Below are 24965 nucleotides of genomic sequence, written 5' to 3'. Positions count from 1 at the left end.
AGAAAACCCCATTGTCTCAGCCCAAAATCTCCTTAAGCTGATAAGCAACTTCAGCAAAGTCTCAGGATACAAAATTAATGTGCAAAAATCACAAGAGCTCTGATTAATTCATATGGTCGCCTCCTTCTCATGGCATTTCCAGTATGTCATGATGCCCCTTACTGACTGGCCTCCCAGGCAGCTCCTGGGCCCCCCATACCCCCACCTTCCTTGCAGCTCTCAGCCTTGGAGAATGAGGCTGCACCATGTCCAAGGCCTTGCTGCCTGGTTGCTTTCTGGTTTCAAAACATTGCCGCTAGGCTGCTTGTCCTGATCCTTCCTCTGACTTAGTTCAGTCAAAGTTTGCAGATGTACCCTAATCTGTCACCTGGAAAACATCAAGACCCAGCCTGTCCTATTTGTGTGTGACCAGTCAGGCTAATCAATTTCACAGGGGCAGGGAAGGCAGCCCAGACTGCTTCCTTCCAAGTTCTTTCATCTTTGACTGGATGCATTTCCCAAGCCTACTCTTAGCCTAGACAGAAAATTGCAGTAGAGCTTTTACGTTAGGCAGTTCTAAAAATGCCACCTAAGAGCTTGCACCTGTGCTGAGTGCGTCCCCTGTGTAACAGAAGCACAGGTATGAAGGTGGGAATGTTCCTAGCTGTCCCAGGCCCAACAGAGAGGGCTCTGGTATTGCCTACTGTTTGCTTCCATGCCCTCCCTAAAGCATGTTGCCACTGCCAGACAAGTTCTGAGAGACAGAAAGGGAAAGAACTGTCCCGAGGGAAGCAAGGTCAAAGGCAGTACACCTCATAGCAGGTGGCAACAGCACTACTGTGCAGACTCGCCCGTTGAACATGCTGTGAGTGCCGCCTTCTGGAATTGGGCCCCTGGCTGCAGGGCAGAGGCCTGGCAAGGTGGCAAGTGTGGAGTAGGCATGCATGGAAGAAGGGGAGATTTTCTGTAGAGGAGGATGAGCATCCTATGGGAGTTGCATGGTATTACAGAGGACGGTGATGAGGCCAGAGTGGCTGTGGCATATATGCTGAGACCCACATCATGTTCTTCAGGAGACATGAGCACTCACTGGAATTCCAATGGGCTGTTGTTCTTTTAGATTCTACCCAAGGACGGGACCACATGGGTCTCAGAATCTCCATACAGTCCCACTTGCATTGTCCTATATAATCCTCACAACCACCTGGAGACATTGGTGTTATTATTATCCCCATTTTACAGATGAGAAAATCAAGGGCTAGGCAGGCCAAGTGACTGGCTAAAGATCTCCCACAGCCAATATGTGCAGAGCTGGTATTCCATGAAAGAGCCTATATTAGTTAGGGTTCTCTAGAGGGACAGAACTAATAGTTCATAATAATAATAATATATATGTATATATGTGAGTTTATTAAGAATTAACTCACATGATCACAAGGTCCCACAATAGGCTGTCTGCAAGCTGAGGTGCAAGAGCAAGGAGGGTTAGTCCAAGTCCCAAAACTGAAGAACTTGGAGTCTGATACTTGAGGGCAGGAAGCATCCAGCACGAGAGAAAGATGTAGGCTGGGAGGCTAAGACAGTCTAGTCTTTTCACATTTTTTTCTGCCTGCTTTATATTCTGGCCTCGCTGGCAGCTGATTAGATTGTGCCCACCCAGATTTAGGGTGGGTCTGCCTTTCCCAGCCCAGTGACTCAAATGTTAATCTCCTTTGGCAACACCCTCGCAGATACACCCAGGATCAATACTTGGCATCCTTCAATCAAGTTGACACTCCGTATTAACTATCACAGAGCCATATGTGCAAAGCGATCCCCAAATGCCAAAGGAGCTGAGAAACCAAAGTAGGCAGACGAATCCAGTTTGTCAGCATTGGGTGATTTATTGGGGGAACTCACAGACAGAAGCGTGGTCTTAGGTGGCCATAATGCAGGTAGTTCTCCACTGTTACTCCCAAGACCTCAGGATTGTATACCATAGAGAAAGGGTACGTGTATTCCAGCAAGAAAATTACACACAGCCCTCCAGAACAAGCAAGAATGCTGCGTGCGTCACAGCCCACAGTTTGTGTGATAACATCAAGGTTGACATGTTCTTACGCTAGGGACAGGAAATAAAGTGGAAACAAGGAGGCGTTCACGGGACTAAGCTAATCAGAAGTCAAACCTGCGGATGCATCCAAGATGGAGTTGCTTTTGTCTACAGCTAGGATTTAGAACGCGGACCTGGACGCCTCACTGCTTCCTGCTTCCTTAGTGCTCTGTGGCCTGAAGTCAGAATAATCTAGCTCAAATTTGGGAGTCAAATGCTCCAGGGTCTTGAACTGGCCAGAGCTCTCAATGCCATAAGTACCTAAAACCCCCTTGGGATGTGCTGTCGGGGGACCATCGGGTGTCTCTGCAGCCCAGGAAAGGCATTCACAATGCCCTCGGGGAGAGTCTGCAAGGGCTGGCCAGAGGCGCTGCCCACGAGGAAAGCCGGCCTAATGTGCTCTGGCTTCCTGTCTTTCTCCATTTGGCCTAAGAACAGAGAACACCCTCATCCCCCACCCCCAACCCCACCCCACTCCCAGGACTCCCCGGGCTGCAAGGGTCACATGGCCGGGAGGAGGTGAGTCTGAGTGGGTTCCCTCCCAGCAGGCCGTCAGTGTGAGATTACAAATAAGTGGCAGTTCCCATAATTATTGTGCTGTCCAGAAGCCCGGGCCATCTATTCTGAAGTAAGGGTGACTAAAGGTCAGGGCTCCACAATCGGCCCTGGCTTAGGTCCTGGGTCTTCCATGGTATTGGTCTCATGACCTCAGGCAAGTGAGCCAGATAGGCAAGACTGGGGCTGGCACACAGCTCACCCTCACTGCTGCTTTCAGTCCATTCCAGCACCCATCCACCAATCAGCACCCATTCCCCTGGCCAGCAGCCAACCCCCTGACCAGCACCCATCCCTCCTGACCAGCACCCATCCCTCCTGACCAGGACCCATCCCCCTAACCAGCACCCATTTCCTGACCAGCACCCACCCGCTGACCAGACCCCATCCCCTGACCAGCACAGAGTGGTACCAAGAGAGCAGGTGTGTGGACTGGACTTCACACCTTTCTTAGGGAGACATGCCCAGGGTCTGGAACTCAAGCAGCCCAACTTGGGAGGGAGGGAGAAAGGGCATCCAGAGCCTGGGCTCCTCGCACTTTATGAGGGTGGCCAAGAAAGGGCCACACCAACCCACAGGGCTGCCCTACTCCATCCCAGTGATTCCCGGCTGTGCTGAGGGCAGACCCTTCACGCTCACTCACCCAGAGCATGGCAATTGGGAGGCAGATTGTGTGGACCAGGCCCTGCTCTGGGGTATGGTGTGGAGAGTACAGGCGCTCCTTACCCTCTTGTGGTTTTCCATGCCCTCAGCTTTGCAGCCTGTCTGGCCAGAACGAGCAAACAAGTCCCTAATCTTCAGGCTTCATCTCTCATCTGTCAGTAGAATCACAACAGTCCCCGTCTCCCATGTGGTCATGACGGTCCCTAGGGGGTGATAGAGGCAGGGGCTTCGCTCAGCACTTGGAATCAGATGAGCATCTGGTAAATGGTAGTTATTGTATCAGTATCCTTGTTATTGTATAATAATCACCTTGTCCTAGCATACAAACTTCTTCAGGACAGGGCAGAAGACTCTAGAATCTTCTATTCATTTTCTTCTAGAACGTAAGAAGGTGAAAGAGCACTGAATTAGGAGTCAGAAGACCTGAGTTCAAGTTCTGACTTTGCCATTTATTTGCTCAGTCATCCAATTACTACGGATTGAGCTCCTCCTATGAGGTCAGCATTTGGTGCAGGAGATTCAGGACTGAACATAACAGACAAGGCCCCTGACCTCATGGAGCACACAGGCCAGTGGAGAGACAGGCACGGAAAAAGTAAGCACACAAGTTCATTTCCAACAGTGATCACTGCCACGAAGAAAATAAGATAACAGCACAGGCAACCACTAGGATGGGTACTTAGCATGGAGTGTTAGGTACACCCAGAGATGGCCCACTCAGAGGTGTGATTGGAGGGGATTTCTGTATGAAAGGCTGTATATGGAGGTGTGGGCACAGTTCAGGGAGCCATCAAGATATGGCCAGAGCCATCAGCGCCCCAGCTCTGGCACCATCAGGAAGCCGTTAGCTGTCGCAGCTCTGGAAGGGCAAAGAGAAGGAGTCACTGCCAGAATCCAGCAAGGCCTTCAGGAGACAGCCACCGCATAGGAGCTGTGACCTTCTGCTATGGGCTGAATGTTTTCTCATCCAACCCTGACAAAATTCAAATGTTGAAACCTAGGCTGGGCGAGGCGGCTCACACCTGTAATCCCAGCACTTCGGGAGGCGAGGCAGGCGGATCACCTGAGGTCAGGAGTTCGAGACCAGCCTGGCCAACATGGTGAAACCCCGTCTCCACTAAAAATACAAAAATAAGCCGGGCGTGGTGATGGGCGCCTGTAATCCCAGCTACTTGGGGGAAGCTGAGGCAGGAGAATCACTTGAACCCAGGAGGTGGAAGTTGCAGTGAGCCAAGATCACACCGCTGCACTCCAGCCTCGGTGACAGAGTGAGACTCCGTCTCAAAAATAAATAAGTAAATAACAAATGTTGAAACCTGTCTTAGTGGATTTGTGCTGCTATCACAAGAGACCTGAGTTGGAGTGATTTATAAAGAATAGAATCTTTTCTCCAGTTCTGGAGGCTAGAAAATCCAAAATCAAGGTGCCGTGGGCTTAATTGTCTCGTGAGGGCTGCGTTGTCCGGAGGGGAGGAACGCTGTGTCCTCAAGTGGCTAGAAGGTGGAAGCATGAACCAACTGAATGCTGTGCTGTGTGAAGCTTCTTTTATGAGGGCCTTAGTCCCATTAGGGAGGGAGGAGCCCTCATAGCCTCATCACCTCTTTTTTTTCTGAGATGGAATTTCACTCTTGTTGCCCAAGCTGGAGTGCAATGGCGTAATCTCAGCTCACCACAACGTCTGCCTCCTGGGTTCAAGCGATTCTCCTGCCTTAGCCTCCTGAGTAGCTGGGATTACAGGCACGCTTCACCATGCCTGGCTAATTTTGTATCTTTAGTAGAGACGGGGTTTTTCCGTGTTGGTCAAGCTGGTTTCAAACTCCCGACCTCAGGTGATCCACCCACCTCAGCCTCCCAAAATGCTGGGATTACAGACATGAGCCACTGTGCCCTGCTGCCTCATCACCTCTTAAAGGCCCCACCTCTTAATACCATCACATGGCCATTAAGTTTCAACACCTGGGCCAGACACTGTAGCTCAGGCCTGTAATCCCAGCACTTTAGGAGGGTGAGACAGGAGGATCACTTGAGGCCAGAAGTTCAAGACCAGCCTAGGTAACATAGCAACACCCCATCTCTACAAAATGAAAAATTAGGCATGGTGTCATACCTGTCATCTCAGCTACTCCAGAAACTGAGTCGGGAGGATTGTTTGAGCCCAGGAGGTTGAGGCTATCGTGAGCCATGCTCATGCCACTGCACTCCAGCCTGGGCAATAGACTGAGACCTTGTCTCTAAAATAAAGAGTTTCAACACCTGGATTTTGGAGAGGACACTTTCAAATCATAGCAAAACCTAGTCCCCAATGTGATGGTACTAGGAAGTGGGCCTTTGAGGGGTGAGACGTAAGGGTGGGGCCTCAGGAATGGGATTAGTGCTCCTTATAAATGAGGCCCATGGGAGTTCATAGGACACAGCTAGGAGGCACCATCCATGAATCGGAAAGTAGGCCCTCACTAGACACTGAATCTGCTGATGCTTTGATCTTGGACTTCCCTGCCTCCAGGACTGTGAGCAACACATTTCTGTTGTGTATAAGCCACTCAGTTTATGATGTTTCATTGTTGCACCCCCAACAGGCAAAGACACTTTCAGAAGAGGAATGAAGGCCCGGAAGGAAAAGCATCAAGGGAACAACCCTTACGTCTCTCCTCCTCCCTCCAGTCTCCCACCAGTATTTCCATTGGCTGAAGCCAACCAGAAGCCACAGGGTAAGGGAGCCCAGGCCATAGGGCAACCCCAGGTCAACCATCCAGGGTTCAGAGCAATCTGAAGGGAAGATGGTGGGTGCAGAGGGGCAAATGGAGAACAGTCAAATCTGGGCGGATGGCACTGTGCATGTAAAACCCAGCTAGAAGAGCCACCAGGGGCCAGGTGAGCAGCCAGAACCCGGCTTTTCAGATCTCCAGGCCACAGTGTCTTCGCCTGTAAAACGAGGATTTGAACCCAGAGAATGCCAAGATCCCCTCTCATACTAGAATTCCAGCTGATCACCCCAGCCTGGGCCTGGGCTCTGCTCTTTGTTCCTGCTGCCCCCAGCAGAGAAGTGGTCCAGCAAGTGTTTCTGAAGGTGATGAAATGCTGCCTTTGGCAGTTTGCAAGGTGTACTAACGAAAGGCAAGATGCTCTTGGCAGCTATTGTATCTTCAAACATGGAGCATATATGTGTCTACCTATGTTAAAATTATAGACAAAAATAATGAATTGAGGCATTTAAAAAAGACTGGAAGGAAAAACAACCACAGATTTTGACAGCTATGGTCTGTGGGTGTTTTTTGCTTTTTATAGTTTTCTGTGTTTTCAGTTTTTCTAAGTTGAGCGTGGCGGAGTGGGGGAAGTAAGGAAAAATAGTGTGAAACAAAACTCCTTGGACCTTAAGCATGAATTGGAGTTTAAGAAAATTAGGCTACGGGCCAGGCATGATGGCTCACATTTGGAATCTCAGCATTTTGGGATGCTGAGGCAGGAGGATTGCTTGAGGCCAGGAGTTCCAGAACAGCCTGAGCAACATAGTGAGACCTCACCTCTACAAAAAATTAAAAACTTAGCCAGCGTGGTGGCACATGTCTGTAGTCCCAGCTACTCAGGAGACTGAGGCAGAAGGATAGCTTGAGCCCAGGAGTTGGAGGCTGCAGTGAGCTATGATCACGTCACTCCATTCCAGCCTAGACGACAGAGCAAGTCTCCATCTCAGAAAAAAAGGAAAGAAAAGAAAATTTGACTCTGGCACAGGAGCACATGGTACAAGGTCCTCCTGATTCCCTCCCTCTTCCATCCATCCCTCCCTCTCTCCATATTGACCAAGCACTAAGTACGTCCTGCACCAGCGAGAGGCAACAGAAATGCAGTGATAGCAAGGTAGGACCTCCTGCCGCATCAGTTCCAAAGGACAGCATATAAGCATTTTGCTTCATGGCTTTATTTTTCTTTGAAATAACTGCCCCATGTTTTTCTGTCTCAACCAAATCAGCTGACCTAATTAGTAGTATCCTGTGAGTGGCGATTGTCTGTAATCTATTGCATCCTCATTTTTTGGCTTTCAGAAGCCTACTATCTGTTCAGATTTCTGGCCCTTGGAAAACTGCAGAGCTCAATGATTAAATGAATGGACTTTGGAGCCAGGTGACCCTGGATTCCAATCCTGCCTCTACCACTCCCAGGCTCTGAGACCTGGGTCAGTCACTCTACCCTTCAGGCTTTAGCTTCTCCATCTGTAAAACAGCACAGAGTGCCAGGCAGGTCAGACTGAAAGACAGATGGAAGGGACTTAGCGTCTTCTATGCACTGGATTATGTTCCCCTAAAATTCATATATGGAAGCCCTAACCCCCAATGTGATGGGATTTGGAGATGGGGCCTTTGGAAGGTGATTATAGCTAGGTGAGGGCATGAGGGTGGGGCCCTCATGATGGGATTAGTGCCCTTATAAGAAGAGACACCAAAGAGCTTGCACACATGAGTATTCTCTCTGTCTCTCTCTAACACACACACACACACCTCTGTCTCTCCCCAATGCACAAAGAAGAGGTCATGTTGGCCAGGTGCAGTGGCTCATGCCTGCAATCCCAGCACTTTAGGAGGCTGAGGCAGGAGGATCACTTGAACCCAGGAGTTCAAGACCAGCCTGGGCAACATAATGAGACCTTGTCTCTAAAAAATTTTTTTACAAAATTAGCTGGGCATTGTGGTGCATACCTGTAGTACCAGCTATTTGCAAAGCTGGGGTGGGAGGATCACTTGAGCTCAGGAGGTCAAGGCTGCAGCAAGCTGTGACCGTGCCATTGCACTCCAGCCTGGGTGACAGAGTGAGACTCTGTCTCAAAAAGATAAAAAATAAAAACAAAAAAAGAAGAAGTGATGTGAGCACACAACAAGATGGCAGCCACGTGTAAGCCAAAAGAAGAGGTTTCAGAATGAAACCTACCTTGCCAGCACCTTAAATCTTGGACACCCCATCCTTCATAATTGTGAGAAATTCTTCCTGAGTTAAGCCACCCAGTCTATGGTGTTTCATTATGGCAGCCTGAGCTAGGGCAGCGTAGCTGCAGGAGCAGTGATGGTATGCACTTCTGAAGCCTCTGGTTCATGTCCATCATTAGGTTCAGTCAGGCACCAATCAGCCAGGGAGCTGCAACCACACCTGTCTGCACTTCCCCAAGGAGTGACTGACCCTCCAGGGCCCATCTGCTCCCAGCTCCTCCACCTCGTCTGCCAATTGTTACCAGACTCCTTGTGCACAGCCCTGAGCTAATGGGGGATCCTGAACCCAGGTTTGTTCCCATGTACCCTGATCTAGGGGAAGCATTCAATGAAAGCTGCTGCTTGGCCTCCAGGCCCCAAAGATATGACACAGATGCCTGCAGCCTCGCCCACAACTACCACTCATCTAAGGAATGTGTCCAGAACCTACAGGCTGTGTATGTGTCCATGAAACAAAAGGCTGAATTATTTCCTGATGTTTCACTTCAGACTGAGGTTTGCTGCAAAAGATGAATGGAGACAGGGAGAGATTCACCCACAGGGATGAGACCTCATTTCTGGAGGCCACAGGCCATGGGGGCTTAGTGGTCCACAACCTCAGGTGCAACCCCAGCCCCTCCACTTAGCATCTGTTTGAGGCCAAGAACACCTGCTGTTATTTCTGCCCGCATCCATTTTCTACCCCTCTGGGAACTATACCCCTGTTGTCCTCTGGGGATCCATCTCATTGGTTCACATGTTCCCGGAGAAGCTGATCAGTTCCAGGGGAGGAGTCCGTGACGCCTCTCACCCCAAACCAATCAATAATTCCAACGCCCCAGCCATGGTGGGTACAGGCATGTGACCAATTCAGAACACTAGTCACATTCCTGACACGTGCAAATTCGCTGGACCTGAAACCAGAGAGGAGGTAGGAACTAGAATGCGTACCTCCATCTGGCCATGAAATAGAGCCTGAAACTGAAGTGAACACAAAAGAAGCAAGAGCCAGAGATGAGAAACCAAGGCTTCCCTAGGTCAGTGGTGCCTGAAACAGATGCATCCCCAGGCCTCTCAATTCACCTCATAAATGACCTTTTTTTTTTTGAGACAGAGTCTTGCTCTGTCGCCCAGGCTGGAGTGCAGTGGCAGCAATCTTGGCTCACTGCAAGCTCTGCCTCCTGGGTTCACGCCATTTTCCTGCCTCAGCCTCCCGAGTAGCTGGGACTACAGGCACCCGCCACCACGCCCGCCTAATTATTTTGTGTTTTTTTAGTAGAGACAGTGTTTCACCATGTTAGCCAGGATGGTCTCAATCTCCTGACCTTGTGATCCACCCACCTCGGTCTCCCAAAGTGCTGGGATTACAGGCATGAGCCACCGTGCCTGGCTGTAAATGATCTTTGTTTAAAAAAAAAAAAAAAAAAAAAAAAACTATTTTCTGTATAAGCAGTTTAAATTTTTATCACATACAACAGTTGTAATATATGTTCATACACAAACCAAATGCAGATTTCTAAAAAAATAGGGTGTGAACAAAAGACAACGGCATTTCTAGGTTGCACTTGGTTACTTGTGATAGGTGAGGGACTTGTTGATAAGGAGTAGATTTGTGATTACTGTTGGAGCTTATCCAATGCAGACAGAAGAGCTTCTCATCTAAGTGGTTTTCTGGATACCAGATAGAGCGTGACCTTTTCCCCTTCCTTTTTGAGGGTGCTGCACAAGCTGGCCGATTGGTCCTTGGGAACCCCAAGAGGACCCCATGCACCTCCCAAGGGACCTTTGAAGTTAGAGACCTTCAATTGCCCCCCACCCCCACCGCTGCAGCTGTCTGGGATGGCCATAGGTCCAGGCAGGCTCACTTGCCCAGCATTAACACACCAAACCCACCCGGGAATGGGATTCTTAGATCAAGAGAGGGGTAAGAAAAGAAGAGAAGGTTGGCACAGCGACAGAAAGAATTTCGTGTCCAGATGGGGAGTGGCAGGAAGCAGCTAGATCTGTTCTTAGTCAAGTAACAGAACTTGGCACCCATAGGTGCTCAGTAGACTGGTGCTCTCATACATACAAAAGAATGAACGAAGGAACGAGCAGACCTCTCAGAGGAGCAGCATCGAGATGGCTATGATGCCGGAGTTTCTCAAGACCTTGGGATGCCATTTGGCAGAGTCTACCCCAAGTTTGGCATTCAGATTTTTGCCACATTTCCATGCCACTTCACTGTCACTAACAATACATATAAATATATAAATATAAATATATATATATATAGAGAGAGAGAGAGAGAGAGACTGAGAGACTTGCTCTGTTGCCCAGGCCAGAGTGCAGTGGTGCGATCTTGGCTCACTGCAACCTCCACCTCCTGGACTCAAGCCATTCTCCTGCCTCAGCCTCCTGAGTAGCTGGAACTACAGGCCCACACTGCTACACGGGCTAATTTTTGTATTTTTAGTAGGGATGGGGTTTCACCATGTTGGCCAGGATGGTCTCGAACTCCTGACCTCAAATGATCTGCCCATGTTGGCCTCCCAAAGTGCTGGGATTACAGGCATGAGCCACCATGCCCAGCCCAATTTTGTTTTTAATGGATGAATGGTCAAATGCATGAATTTTGTGCCTATTTCCTCTAGGAAACTTGATATGTTTGGAGGGCATGGTGTCTGCCTTCTTCCTGGCTGTAATCTCTGCTCTTCCTTTACATCTACTGACTTCCTTCTTCCTTCTTCCTTCTTCCTTCCTCCTTCCTTCTTCTTCTTCTCCTTCTTCCTCTTCCTCTTTCTTTTTTTTTTTTTTGGACAGAGTCTTGCTCTGTTGCCCAGGCTGGAGCGCAGTGGTATGATCTCAGCTCACTGCAACTTTTGCCTCCTGTCTCAGCCTCCCAAGTAGCTGGGACTACAGGCACGCACTACCATACCTGGCTAATTTTTGTATTTTTAGTAGAGATGGGGTTTGGCCATGTTGGCCAAGCTGGTCTTGAACTCCTCACCTCAGGTGATTCGCCTGCCTCGGCCTCCCAAAGTGCTGGATTACAGGTGTGAGCCACCACACCCAGCCTATTTTTATGTTTATTTATTTATTTATTTTAATTTTGAGACAGGGTCTTGCTCTGTCACTCAGGCTGAAGTGCAGTGGTGCAATCATGGCTTACTGCAACTTTGACCTGTTGGGCTTAAATGATCCTGCCCCCTCAGTCTCCCTAAGTAGCTGGGATTAGAGGCATGCACCACCACACTCAGCTAATTTTTTATTTTTTGTAAAGATGGGGTACCCCTATGTTTCCCAGGCTGGTCTTGAACTCACGGGTTCAAGCAATCCTCCCATCTCAGCCTCCCAAATTGCTGGAATTACAGACATGAGCTACCACACCAGGCTGATTTATGGTTACTAATGAAGCAAAGACACTAATGACAGAACAGGAGCACTGTTATCTCGGACAAACACTGCCACTTTAAGCTCCAGCTCCCTTCTTAGTCTTATGCATTTTAAGGAAATCACTTCCCTTCTAACTACAAGCAGCCAGAAAGAGCAAACAGTAAAACACAGATAAAACAACTTAGGCACAGACGGAGGTGGGAGGAAAGTCTCTTGGGTAAATGCTAAACTTCACCCTCATACAATGGGCCCCAGTAAAACAGTGGGCCTTAATAAGTACATTTCCTTCCCTTCAGCACTAAAATAGGGAAGCTAAAAGCAGACTCGGGGGGTATGCCTGCAGCTGCAGAAAGACGTATGCGAACAGACACACAATTCTCTCTCCTGAATAAGCACAACTGGAAAACACAAAAGCAGTCCAAGCTCTAATAAACTCTCCTACCCTGAATCCTTAAAAAATCTTAGACTGTAAAAAAGTGTGCCTCTAACCTAACTTGGCCACACGCCCCTCTCAGGTTTGTTTTCTCTAAAATAAACTTGTGTTAACTGCCAAGCCACCTTTCATGTTTATTTCCTCTGTCTTGAATTCTTACAACTGACACTGTTAATACTACTGTGGTTTGTTGCTACAGGGATAACTGAAGGAAACACCCAGTTGCAGTTAGAGGTTAGTGAAAAGAAAGATGGACATTTTTCTGTCCATTGCTTTAAACGTAGGTTTTATTATCATTTAGCTATGGTGACACCAACAGACCAGGAGCTTACTGCTGTTGAAATGATAGCTTGCTACTCACAGATTACTGGGGGAACCAGCCCCCAATATTTCAACGTAGGTTCTATTTTCCCTAGGTGTCGGCCAGTCTGAGAAATAAAGAGAAAGAGTACAAAGAGAGAAATTTTACAGCCGTACCTCTGGGGGTGTCATCACATATTGGTAGAACCATGATGGTGACCTTGAGCCACAAAACCAGCAAGTTTTTATTAGGGATTTCAAAAGGGGAGGGGTGTATGAATAGGGAGTAGGTCACAGAGATCACATGCTTCAAAGGCAATAAAAGATCACAAGGCAAAGGGTAGAATCAGAATTACTGATGAGGGTCCGTGTCCCGCTGTGCATGCATCGTCTTGATAAACATCTTAATAGGAAACAGGGTTCGAGAGCAGACAACCGGTCTGACTAGAATTTACCAGGCTGGAATTTCCCAATCCTAGTAAGCCTGAGGGCACTGCAGGAGACCAGAGCGTATTTTATCCCTTATCTCAACCACATAAGACAGACACTCCCAGAACAGCTGTTCAGAGACCACCCCCCAGGAATGCATTCCTTCCCCAGGGTTATTCCTTGCTGGGAAAAGAAGTTAGCAATATTTCTCCTACTCGCTTCCTGCAAGAAGAAAAACATGGCTCTATTTTGCCTGACCCCGCAGGCTGTCAGATCTTATGGTTATCTTTCCTTGTTCCCTGAAAATTGCTGTTATTCTTCTTTTTCAGGGTGCACTGATTTCATATTGTTCAAACACACATGTTTTACAGTTTGTACAGTTAACACAATCATCACATGGTCCTGAGGTGACATACGTCCTCATCTTAGATAACAGGATTAAGAGATTAAAGACAGGCATAAGAAATTATAAGAGTATTAATTGGGGAAGTGATAAATGTCCATGAAATCTTCACAATTTATGTTCAGAGACTACAGTAAAGACAGGCATAAGAAATTATAAAAGTGTTAATTTTGGGAACTGATAAATGTCCATGAAATCTTCACAACTTATGTTCTTCTGCCACGGCTTCAGCCAGTCCCTCCATTTGGGGTCCCTGACTTCCCGCAACAACAGATCCCAGAGGAGGAGGCACACCACGCCATGCAGGACAACATGGGGTTGGTCAGGAAGCAAAGCAAACAGGAGGAAAACTGGGCCAGGGCCTTTATTGTGGTTTTTGCAGGAAGGAATGGGTGAGACTGGGTACACAGGCTTAGAATTTGCCAGTTTGAATAATTTCAGGGGTTACTAGGGCATAGGGGCCGTCTCTAGTTGTCTGGAGGTGATTAGGGCAGGAGAAGAGTGGCCCAGTGTGTAAAAACCTGATGCAGGAGGTAACTGTGGTGTTCAGGCTTTGGAGGTTAAGAAAGTCATTTACTATCACTAGGAATTGGCTGGCCCTGCAAGGAGGAGTCTCCCCAGGGCCAGCAAACTCTCAGATGTCAAAACATCAGAAACACATGATTAGTACACCCATCCAAATTCACAGGCTCCTTCACTTTTTACCCATGGCCACCAGGGTAATCTGAGGCCTATCTGAGAAGGCCCCCAGCTGAGAATAGCAGCATTGAAACCTGAGAGTCAGAGGTCCAAAACCCAGTGCCTTCCAGGGTCAGGTGGATGACATCAGTGAGTCAGGTGTAAAGGACAGCAAGGGGTGGGGACTGTGGGGACCCAGGTGTTCATGCCCCATAAAGTCAGCTGAAGCCAGTGGCTACCCAGTGTTGCCAAATCTTCTGAGCTTTCAGGAGAAGCCAGATATCTAGATTTGGTGTGTGCTTGTGCATGTGATGTACGTGAGAGACAGAAATCTTGATTGTTTAATGTTTGCGATTCTCAAAAAAAAAAAAACTTTGAGTAAAGCAGATTAATGTATTAACAGTAAAAAAAAAAATTAAGTTGTATAAATAAATAAATGCATCCCTGGATTGCAACAGACTTGGGGCCACCAGCTGGCAGCCTCTGCCTTGGTTTGTCCCCACCCAGACTGTCTGGCTCCCCCATGGTCCTTCTCATCCCCAGAGCATCCCTCATCTTGCTGTGGGAGACAGTAGCTCCTCTGATTCTGGGCTTGTTTCTTTTGCCTGTGAAATTAAACCTTAAATATTCTTCTAGGCTTAATTTTCAGTTGGCTATGGTATTCTAAGGAGTGAGGGAAGGATGTGAGCTAATACAGCACAGCTTTTTTCAATGATTTCTTTTCCCCAAGAGCTTCGCAACCTTTGAAGTTCAATCCCAGCTTTGCCACTTTTAAGACTTAGGACTTTGGATAAGTCCCTAATGTTCTCAACCTTGGATTTTCTCACTTGTACAAGGAGGCCGATGAGAGTTCTGACCACCCAGGGCTGTTGTGTTCATTCGAGGGACATGCTGCAGGCAAGAGAACCAGCTAGAGACTGTTGAGTGCGTGAGCCAGAGCTATATGAGTCTTATCTCCGAAGTTGGCCCTGTCGTTAATCCCACTTCGCTAATGGGGAAACCAAAGCACAAAGATGGATTCATTTGCACTGGCTGCAGAGACAGAGCAGGATTTGAACCAGGCAGGAAGTCTGAACCCACAGCCTCACGATTAATCAATTAATCACTAGGCTGAGCTGCCTCATGTCAAAGATCTCTCCTTTTACAGATCAGGGAGCTCAGATAAGGGCTGAGACTTTCTCAAGGTCTAATAAGGACTAGGACAAAAGCTAGTTTTTTATCAGACCTGGAAGCCAGAAACTGGGTTCGATGGTCAATGGTGAGCAGACCAATTCTCTGTCCCTTCAGAGTGGACACGTAACTGCAGCTTGATGACTCAGGTGAATGCTCATGTCTCTCCAGAATGAGGACATCTTGACACAGCCACCTGTGTAGCTCTGAGGCTCAGCGGGGGTGAGGGGAGGATGGATGCCTCCTGCTGTGGTTTGGATGGATCCCCTGAAAGTTCATATGTTGGAAACTTAATTGCCAATGTAATAATATTAAGAGGTGGGGCCTTTGGGAGGGAATTGGGTCATGAGGGTGGAGCCCACAGGAATCATGAATAGATTAATGCCTTTATTGCAGGACTGAGTTAATTCTCCCAAGAGTGGATTGTTGTAAAATGAGCCTGGCTAGCTCTTGCGAGTTCTTTCACACATGCTCTCTTGCCCTTCGCTTTTCTGCCATGTTATGATGCAGTACCAAAGCCCTCACCAGAAGCTGCCATCATGCCCTTGGATTTCCCAACCTCCAGAACCATGAGCTAAATTAAACTCTATTCTTTATCAGTTACCCAGTCTGTGGTATTTAGTTATAGCAACAGAAAATTGGCTAAGACACCACCTAAATGCCTGACCCAGAAGCCCCTATGCTCTTGGATCTGGCTCAAACCAAGAGGGACATAGAAAGTGGAATATATGGGCCAGGCACTGTGTCTCACGCCTGTCATCCCAACACTTTGGGAGGCTGAAGTGGGAGGATCATTTAAGCCCAGGAGTTTAAGACCAGCCTGGGCAATATAGTGAGCCCATATCTCTACGAAAAAATTTAAAAATTAGTTGGTATGTGGCACGTACCTGTAGTCCCAGCTACTCAGGAAGCTGAGATGGGAGGATTGGTTGAGCTTAGGAGGTTGAGGTTGCACTGAGCCATGATTGCGCCATTGCACTCCAGCCTGGGTAATAAACAGAGACCCTGTCTAGGAAAAAAAACAAGTGGAATGTATGGATCAAAGGCTTAATCATAAAATGTAAAAGGCTTTAAAAACTTAAAAGGCTCTTTATTCAGCACAGTGGCTCATGCCTATAATCCCAGCACTTTGGAAGGCCAAGGCAGGTGGATCACTTGAGACCAGGAGTTCAAGACCAGCCTGGCCAACATAGTGAAACTCCAAAAAATACAAAAATTGGTGAGGCGTGGTGGTGTGTGCTTGTAGTCCCAGCTACTAAGGAGGCTGAGGTGGGAGAATTGCTTGATCCCAAGAGGCAGAGGCGGCAGTGAGCCGAGTTCATGCCACTGCACTCCAGCCTAGATGACAGAGTGAGACCCTGTCTCAAGAAATCCAGTAAAAAATGAGGAAAAGATTTGAACAAAGGACTCACAAAGGAAGATCTATGAATGGCAAATAGAGAAAAGAGTTCAACATCACTACTCATCAGGGAAAGGCACATTTAAACCACAATAAAAAACTATGTTACTTTCACCAGAAAAGCTAAATTGAAAAGACTGACAGGCTGGGTGCGATGGCTCATGCCTGTAATCCCAGCACTTTGGGAGGCCAAGACGGGCGGATCACAAGGTCAGGAGACTGAGACCATCCTGGCTAACACGGTGAAACCCCGTCTCTACTAAAAACTAAAAAAAAAGAAAAAAAAATTAGCTGGGCGTGATGGCGGGCGCCTGTAGTCCCAGCTACTCAGGAGACTGAGGCAGGAGAATGACATGAACCCAGGAGGCGGAACTTGCAGTGAGCCGAGTTCACGCCACTGCACTCCAGCCTGGGTGACAGAGCCAGACTCCATCTCAAAAAAAAAAAAAAGAAGGAACAACCAGCGATATACAAAACAGCATGGAAGAATCTCATCAACATTACGTTAAGTGAAAAAAGCCAAACAAAAAAGTTTGGCTTCCATTTGTATGAAGTTCTAGGATAGGCTAAATAACATACAGGACAATTCCCAACAACCAATAATTATTTGGGCCACAATGTCAGCAGTGCTGAGGCTGAGAAACCTCAACTAAACTACTTTATGGTGGAAAAAACTAGAATCGTGGTTGTGGTCTCTGTGAAAGCAGGGATTGCCTGTGAGTGGGCATGAAGGATCTTTTTCAGGTGATGGTAATGTCTCATATTTCAATAGAAAGTTTAGTTAGACAGGTGTATGCATCTGTCAAAACTTAGCAAATGTATATTTAAGATTTTTGCATTCATTTGTAAAGTTCATATTAAACGAAAAAATGGGTACAATAACTGGTACGTTCTTCGAGTCATGAATACACTAAAAGCCAAGACGTCACCACTGTACAAACTATATATGTAACAAAATTGCAATTGTACCCTTAAATTTATAAAAGTAAAAAAAGAACTGAAAAAATAGTGAGCTTTAATGAATGACATGTGATAGATGGGGGGATGGATGGATAGATAGATTGACCTAGTTCATAATTCTTTACATTAAATTCCCTCTGTCCAAATAAATGATGTGATTTCTGTCTCCCAGGTGGACCTTCGTTGATGTATCCATTGAGCAGCCATTCTAGAAGGCAAATCTGATCATGCCATTCCCCTGCTTAAAACCTTTTAATAGCTCCCTATCTTCAAGTTAACCTCTTAGTCCATCATTCAAGGTTCCTAACCATCCAACCAACATCTACAAATGCATATGCTATATACTCTAAATTGTAGTCACAACCAGCAACTTGTTATTTCATGGACACAAGCTTTTCCTATCACCATCATCCCCAGGTAATTTTGTATATCTTCTTCCCTTTGCTCAGAATGTCTTCCCCACCTTCTCTACCTGGAAAACTCCTATTCTAAGTGGGAGTCACCTCCTCTGTGAAGCCTTCCTTGAGTTCTTCAGGCAGAGCAAAGATCGCCTCTTTTGGGCTTCCCCATTGCACTCCTAGAGCACTTGTCAAATTGTGTAACTGTTTGCATAACTGTCTCCCGCTAGACTAGGAGGTGCTCAATCCTGAGGCTCCATCCTCATTCCTTCTCGAATCCTTTAAGCCTAGAATACTGCCTTGTATAGGGCGAAGCTCAATCCGTGTTTGTTGAATGAAAAACACACAAACAGATCCACCCTACAGTCTGCTTGCAAAGTTATGTAAGTCATGCCTGAGGGTAAACAAAAGTGACATCTAAGATTTAACAAACGATGAAGTTTACATTTTAAAAGCTCAAGTTTCATTCTGTTTTTAGAAATATGTGAACATAATTAATAGCCTTGGTCTTGTTTTCTCTTTTCACATCGAGTTCTGCTCATTTTCAGAGGGGTCTGCTTCTGGGAGCGGCTTTAACAAGTTCATAAAAGCCAGACTCACCTGAGGCTTTGCCTAAAGGATCACATTTATCTTATTGAATTAACTTTATTTTTAATCACAATGAATGTTTTTTTGGTGTGTGTGGTGGTGGTGGTGGTGGTGTTGTTTGAGACGAAGTCTCGCTCTGTCGCCCAGGCTGAAGTGCAGTGGCGTGATCTGGGCTCACTGTAACCTCCGCCTCCCAGGTTCAAGTGATTCTCCTGCCTCAGCCTCCTGAGTAGCTTGAATTACAGATGCTCACCACAATACCAGGCTAATTTTTTTTGTATTTTTAGTTGAGACAGGGTTTCACCATTTTGGCCAGGTGGTGTCAAACTCCTGACCTCAAGTAATCTGCCTGCCTTGACCTTCCAAAGTGCTGGGATTACAGGCATGAGCTACTACGCCCGCCTTAATCACAATAAATGTATTCTTATTTTGCCATTAAAATTATACACACTTTGTAAACTAAAAACAGTGGAAAATAAAACAGATAAGTATAAAGAAGAAACTAAAAATTCCCTTAAAATCCACCACCCAGATATAATCACTCTTAGCATTTGGTGAACCAAATGCACCAGTAGGAGCTCAAGCTGCTGCTTTCTGCCGTGATTTGGTAGGTTATATTTTTCAGGGTTTCAGGCTGGCCCTCTTATGTCCTGGCTGATTGCTGAGCCTCAGCATACAGACAGCCAAGGCCTTGCCCTTGGTGAATAGACACCCCAGTCATAAATCACAGGTCTCCACTCTGAAATCCATCGGGCTTGTATGAGCATGAGTTCAAAGAAGAAAACAACGATCAGATAATATCTGCTGAGTAATCAGTCCAATGACAAGTTTAAAAAACACACTCATATTTGAAAAACAGGATTATTGAATTAGCAAAAGGGAACACATTAGACTCAGCAGGGCTGAGTTTCCAAATGTCTTTTTGAGATAATTAACTCCAGGCAGTAGGGATGGAGTACATTCACTGCAAGTGGGAACGGCTGCAGGACTGCTAGCTAGAAGGCGGCCCTGGGGAAGGGGTATACAGAAGAGGGCTTGGGTGAGGGGCTATCCTATGAAACCAGGCATTTCTACCAATATGAAAAGGCTCTTGGGCAGAGTAGTTAAAGGTGTGGGCTTGGAGATCCAGGCTCAAGTCTTTGCTCCACCACTGACCAGCTGTAAGACTGTCAGCAAGTTAAGTCTTAACTTCCTTAAGCCTTGGTTTTCTCATCTGTAAAATGGGGATAATCTAATTTCCTACTTGATGGGATTGTAGTGACAACTATATAGAACCTTTCAGATGGATTTGCAGTCCATGGTGAGCCTTTGAGGCTTGCTGATGATTGTGCTTGTTCCTATAAAGAATGAGATGGAAGGAGGGCAGGTGTGTGTTCACAAGGGGCACAGTTGATTCTGGATTAAGAGGGCATTGAATGTGGCGAAGGTCACTGAAATCACTTAAGACCTTAGACTCTTGCTGATTCACTACAGGAAAGAAATCATACAACGAGATTTCTTTTTTTCTTTTCTTTTTTTTTTTTTTTTAGGGAGGAGTCTCACTCTGTCACCCAGGCTGCAGTACAGTGGCGCGATCTCGGCTCACTGCAAGCTCCGCCTCCTGGGTTCAGGCCATTCTGCTGCCTCAGCCTCCCGAGTAGCTGGGACTACAGGCGCCCGCCACCACGCCCAGCTAATTTTTTGTATTTTTAGTAGAGACGGGGTTTCACCATGTTAGCCAGGATGGTCTCGATCTCCTGACCTCATGATCTACCCGCCTCAGCCTCCCAAAGTGCTGGGATTACAGGCATGAGCCACCACACCCGGCCATACAGTGAGATTTAAAGCAGACAAAGCCGGCCTCCAGAATCTATTAAGAAAAAATAAAAGGTGGGGGGTTGCTCCTGGTAAACCAGTTAGCTATTGCTGCAGTACTATTCCCCTCCTGTGCCTCCTATTTACCAGGCACCCACTAGCCCAACCAGGCGCAGGATGCAATGACGAAATGCTGGCACTTGGGGCTTGTGGCTTCCTGGACACTGATCACACTGTTATCTCAGCTGTCTCATCGCCTGAACAGCAGACTTTTCAAGTTGTGCTCACTAGTCTGGGGAAGACTTTGATGTAGATCCAGCTTCACTTACCTGTGCCTCCAGGGTGAGGCATCTGCAGAACCAATGTCAATTGATCTGGATCCAAGAATAGTTATGGTGATTGGAAATTGATCAAAATACAGAGATCAACAATGCTCAATAGGAGGAAGTGAGAGATGGTGAGGTCTGGGAAAGCTCGCTCCTTTAATTCTCAGGGTCTTAGGATGGAGGAGAAGGAGCCTGGAGACAGGACTCTGGAAGTCCAGGACTCTGCCCAGGGGTCCCTGGACAATCCCCAACAGAGCACTTGGTCTCTAGTTTCTCACAGTGGCCACCTGCTTTGGACTCACTCAGGAAACTTATTAAGGACACAGATGCTTTGGTGCCCTCGTCCCCAACCAACCAGGGGCCCGGGGTCAGGACTCAGGGGCTTTGTGAGTCACAAGGTCTCCAGATGATTCTGAGACCTTCAACCAGGGGCTTTAAAGCAGGGAGGAGAAACCAAGATGCGTGTCCTTCGGCTTTATGTGCTAACACTTGCCAAATGCCTTCAAATCTGAGAAAAAGGGAGGGAAGTGTTCAATTCAAGAAGGGGAAACTTTGGCGATGACCTGGGGTTTTCACTTTTATTTTCTAGAATTCCATAATGTTAGCCATGGTTTTAAGCAACTGCTCAACTCAACTATTGCCCATTTTATAGACATGGAAACTGAGGTGAAGATGACCCAACTCCTGCCTAAAACCCAATGAATTCTGCCTGTGGAACCCTGGGCTTCTCCTCTCCTCCTCGTGCTCTTTCTTCTAGGAGTTTGTGATCCAAACGCATGCACCGTCAAAAGCTCATTTTCAGTGTTTGCTGTCCCTCAGGCTCTGTGCTGACTGTGTTCTGTGCACTCTCATTTAATCTTCATCATGATTCAATGATGTAGTTAAAGAGAAGGAAAATAATGCTCAGAGAGATTCAGCAATTTGCTCAACGTCACACAGCTCCAAAGCTGTGGGATCCCAGGGTCCTCAGGGGCCCTGTTCCCAACCTTAATTCTAGATCTAAGCACCTCTTCCCACCCCCCTGGGTGTCAGGGCAGAAGACAATGACCCTTGCTGGTTACACTTTCAGTTATGAGACCCAGAAGAGGCAACGCAAATAGGTTCAACCATGAGTGCTTAAACCTCCCTCCCACATACAACACACACACACACACCCCCGCATGCACACACACCATCCACACCCCCTATGCCATCCCTACACGTGTCAGGGTGAGGGCCTGGCAAGCTTGGAATTCGCCACTACCCTTGCTTTGCTCAGCAAGTGGGGAGCCTGCTGAATATGTCAGCTGGCTTGGCAAAGAGGAAGCTGTGCTCACAAGGTGGTTCTGGTGGGTGGGACAGGAGACAGGCTGTGCCACACACCAGGAGCCTGCAGAGACCCAAAGAGGCAGCGACTGGAGGGGAGAGCAGAGAGTAGGGCTGGCAGGGGGTTGGGATGGCGCCATTGATCTTCTTCAGGGGACACAGAGGTCACAGCTCTGGCAGGCAGCATCTGGACGCCTGCAGGAGGTGGGTAATGGCCCATAAATAATGCACCAGGACAAGACAGGGGCAGCCAGTGGGAATGGGCGACTCTGGACTTGGAGGCAGGAGACCCCAGAAGGAATCCCACCCTCATCTCGGATGGTGGATGGGTGGGTGTCTCCCTTTCTGGACTCTGTTTCCCAAAATGTGAGCCAAGGGCACTCATGATCATAACCAGCCACTGTGAGGATGACAAGAGAAAACAGGAGAATGTGTCATAAACAGAAAGGCCTGATCCAAATGGGAGGTGGTATTGTAGGGGAGGAAAGAAAGATTCTTTCTCCTTCCATCCACCTAGATTTTCTGGCTGGGGTCCTGTAAACAAGGCTGACAAAAGACAGATTAACAAGAAAAAAAAACAAGCAGAAGTTTATTAACGTGTGCATCATGCACACACATGGAAATACTCAGGGAGGAGTAACTCAAAGGAGTGGCTAGAACTTGAGCTTATGCAGCATCTTGACAAAAGAACAATAAATTATTAGAGAAGTGACAAGACAAAGTGAAAGGACTTAGAGCTCCTAGGGAGGCAAGTTGTGGGAGGGTAAATACACGGAGAAACTAAGGGAAGATAGGGTGGGTGAGTCAGGTTTGTTTTGTAGATTCCTCTGTTGCCCTCTCTGGGCTAAGGGTCCAAAGTTGTCTATGTTGATTAACTTCTGTTCTTCGTGGCACAGAGTGAAGAAGAGCTACCTTTACACATTTACATCCTGCTTTTAGGCAAATAGGGGGTGGCCAGAGAGTTTTTCTTGTATCTGCTTCTTGTCAGTTGACTTCGGCTCAAAATAACCAATGTGCTAAAATGGCATATTTTGGTACTATAATTATTAAATTGTTATACTATTATACTTTTATATTAATAGATACATAATTATGATGTAATTATTATTCCATCTAGAGAGGCAGTAAAGCATAGTAGTTAAGAGACCCACAGCTGAGCGTGGTGGCTCAGGCCGGTAATCTCAGCACTCTTGGAGGCTGAGGTGGGAGGATCGCTTAAGGCCAGAGGTTAAGGCTGCAATATGATTGCACCATTGCACTCCAACCTGGGTGAAAGTAGGAGATCCTGTGTCAAAAAAGAGAAAGAAAAAGAACAGAGACCCTGGGCCCACACTGCCTTAGTTTAGACCCAATTACTGGCTATGTGAGTGGAAAAGTGACTTCCTTTCTAGGCCTCAGTTTCCTAATCTGTAAACGGGGGACAATGATGGGAGTCATCACATGGGGCTGTTATGAGGACTGAATGGGTTAAGGATGTGCCACTCTTGGAACAGTGTCCAGCACAGTGGAAGAGTACACGAGGGCTGGCTGTTCTTTCCTCTGGCAGGCAGGCAGCAGCATGTTGCCTACACAATGGGCTGTTGAGCTGATGTTATGGGGGGCTTAGGATCCTGTCTGGCAGGGGGTCTAGACTCAATGCATGGTGGCCCTAATGATGATGCAGGGACCTCAGGCCTGAGGTCATAGGTGGTCCTATGGATGCTGACATCTACTCGTCCAGCATCACTGCTCACTCACCAGCCTATGACTCCCTTCCCTAGAAGGCCCCTGGTGTCAGTCCCTGTGATCCATCCAGCCCAACCTGCTGAGCTAATGGTTCTGTCTCAGGACCAAATTCTGACCCACCTTGAGATCTCCCAGTTAGACCCCAATATATAAACTTTTTTAAAAGCACTTTTTAAATGTATCTTTCCTGATAGTAAGTGGGTGCTTATAGCAATACTCCAGTGCAATTCAACCATCATGTCATAAGTGACCACTAAGGGTCAGATGTGATTCTTGGCATCAGGGATAGGGCATTATATTCATTTTTTTATGGTAACTGTCAAAAAGCACATTTGTGGGCTGGATGTGTTGGCTCACGCCTGTAGTCCCAGCACATTGGGAGGTGGAGGCGGGCGGATCACTTAAAGTCAGGAGTTCGAGACCAGCCTGACTAACATGGTGAAACCCCGTCTCTACTAAATACAAAAAAAAAAAAAAATTAGCAGAGCATGGTGGTGCATGCCTGAAATCCCAGCTACTTGCGAGGCTGAGGCAGGAGAATCGCTTGATCCTAGGAGGAGGAGGTTACAGTGAGCCAAGATTGCCCCATTGCACTCTAGCCTGGGCAACAGAGCAAAACTCCATCAAAAAAAAAAAAAATCACATTTGTGGCTTAAAACAACACAAATATATTTGCCTACAGTTCTGGAGGTCCTCAGTCTGAAATGGGTCTCTCTGTGGGCTGAAATCAAGATGTCAGCAGGGCTGCCCTTCTTTTGGCAGCTGTAGGGAAGAATCCCCTTCTGTCCCTTTTCCAGTTTCTAGAGGCTGCATGCTTTCCTTGGCCTTGTGGCCCTTTCTCTATCTTCAAATCCAGCAGCACTGTCAAGCCACGTCCTTCTCACACTGCCATTTCTTTTGTTCCCTCCTGCCTCCCTCTTCCACTTTTGATGACCCCCGTGATTACTTTGGACCCACCTAGATAATCCGGGATCATGTCCCTATTTAAAGTCAGCTGATTAGCAACTTTCATTCCATCTGCAACCTTCCTTTCCCTCTGCCAAGTAACATAACATATTCATAGGTTCCAGGGATTAAGATTTGGGGGGGGTGATGGGGATTATTCTGCCCATCACAGGTACGAATATTTGTTTATTGTCCATGGTCCATGGTATCCCAAGCTTGCATTGCCACTTTTCAAACATTCATCTACTCATTCATTCATTCATTCATTCAGCAAGGACTGGTGGAGGGCTCCCATCTACTGAGCCCATACTAAGTATCTGGGGCTAAACAGTGAACAAGCTTCCTTGCTCTCAGGAAGTTCATCGTTCAGGGCACAGATGAAATTGCACGGGAGGCGGTGGGGGGAGGGATTGCATTGGGGAGTTATACCTGATATAAATGATGAATTGATGGGTGCTGACGAGTTGATGGGTGCAGCACACCAACACGGCAC

Source organism: Colobus angolensis, unplaced genomic scaffold (genome assembly GCF_000951035.1).
Source record: "Colobus angolensis palliatus isolate OR3802 unplaced genomic scaffold, Cang.pa_1.0 Scaffold178, whole genome shotgun sequence".
Classification (NCBI taxonomy): Eukaryota; Metazoa; Chordata; class Mammalia; order Primates; family Cercopithecidae; genus Colobus; species Colobus angolensis.
The sequence above is the reverse complement of the archived record's forward strand: the minus strand, read 5'-3'. Positions refer to the sequence as shown.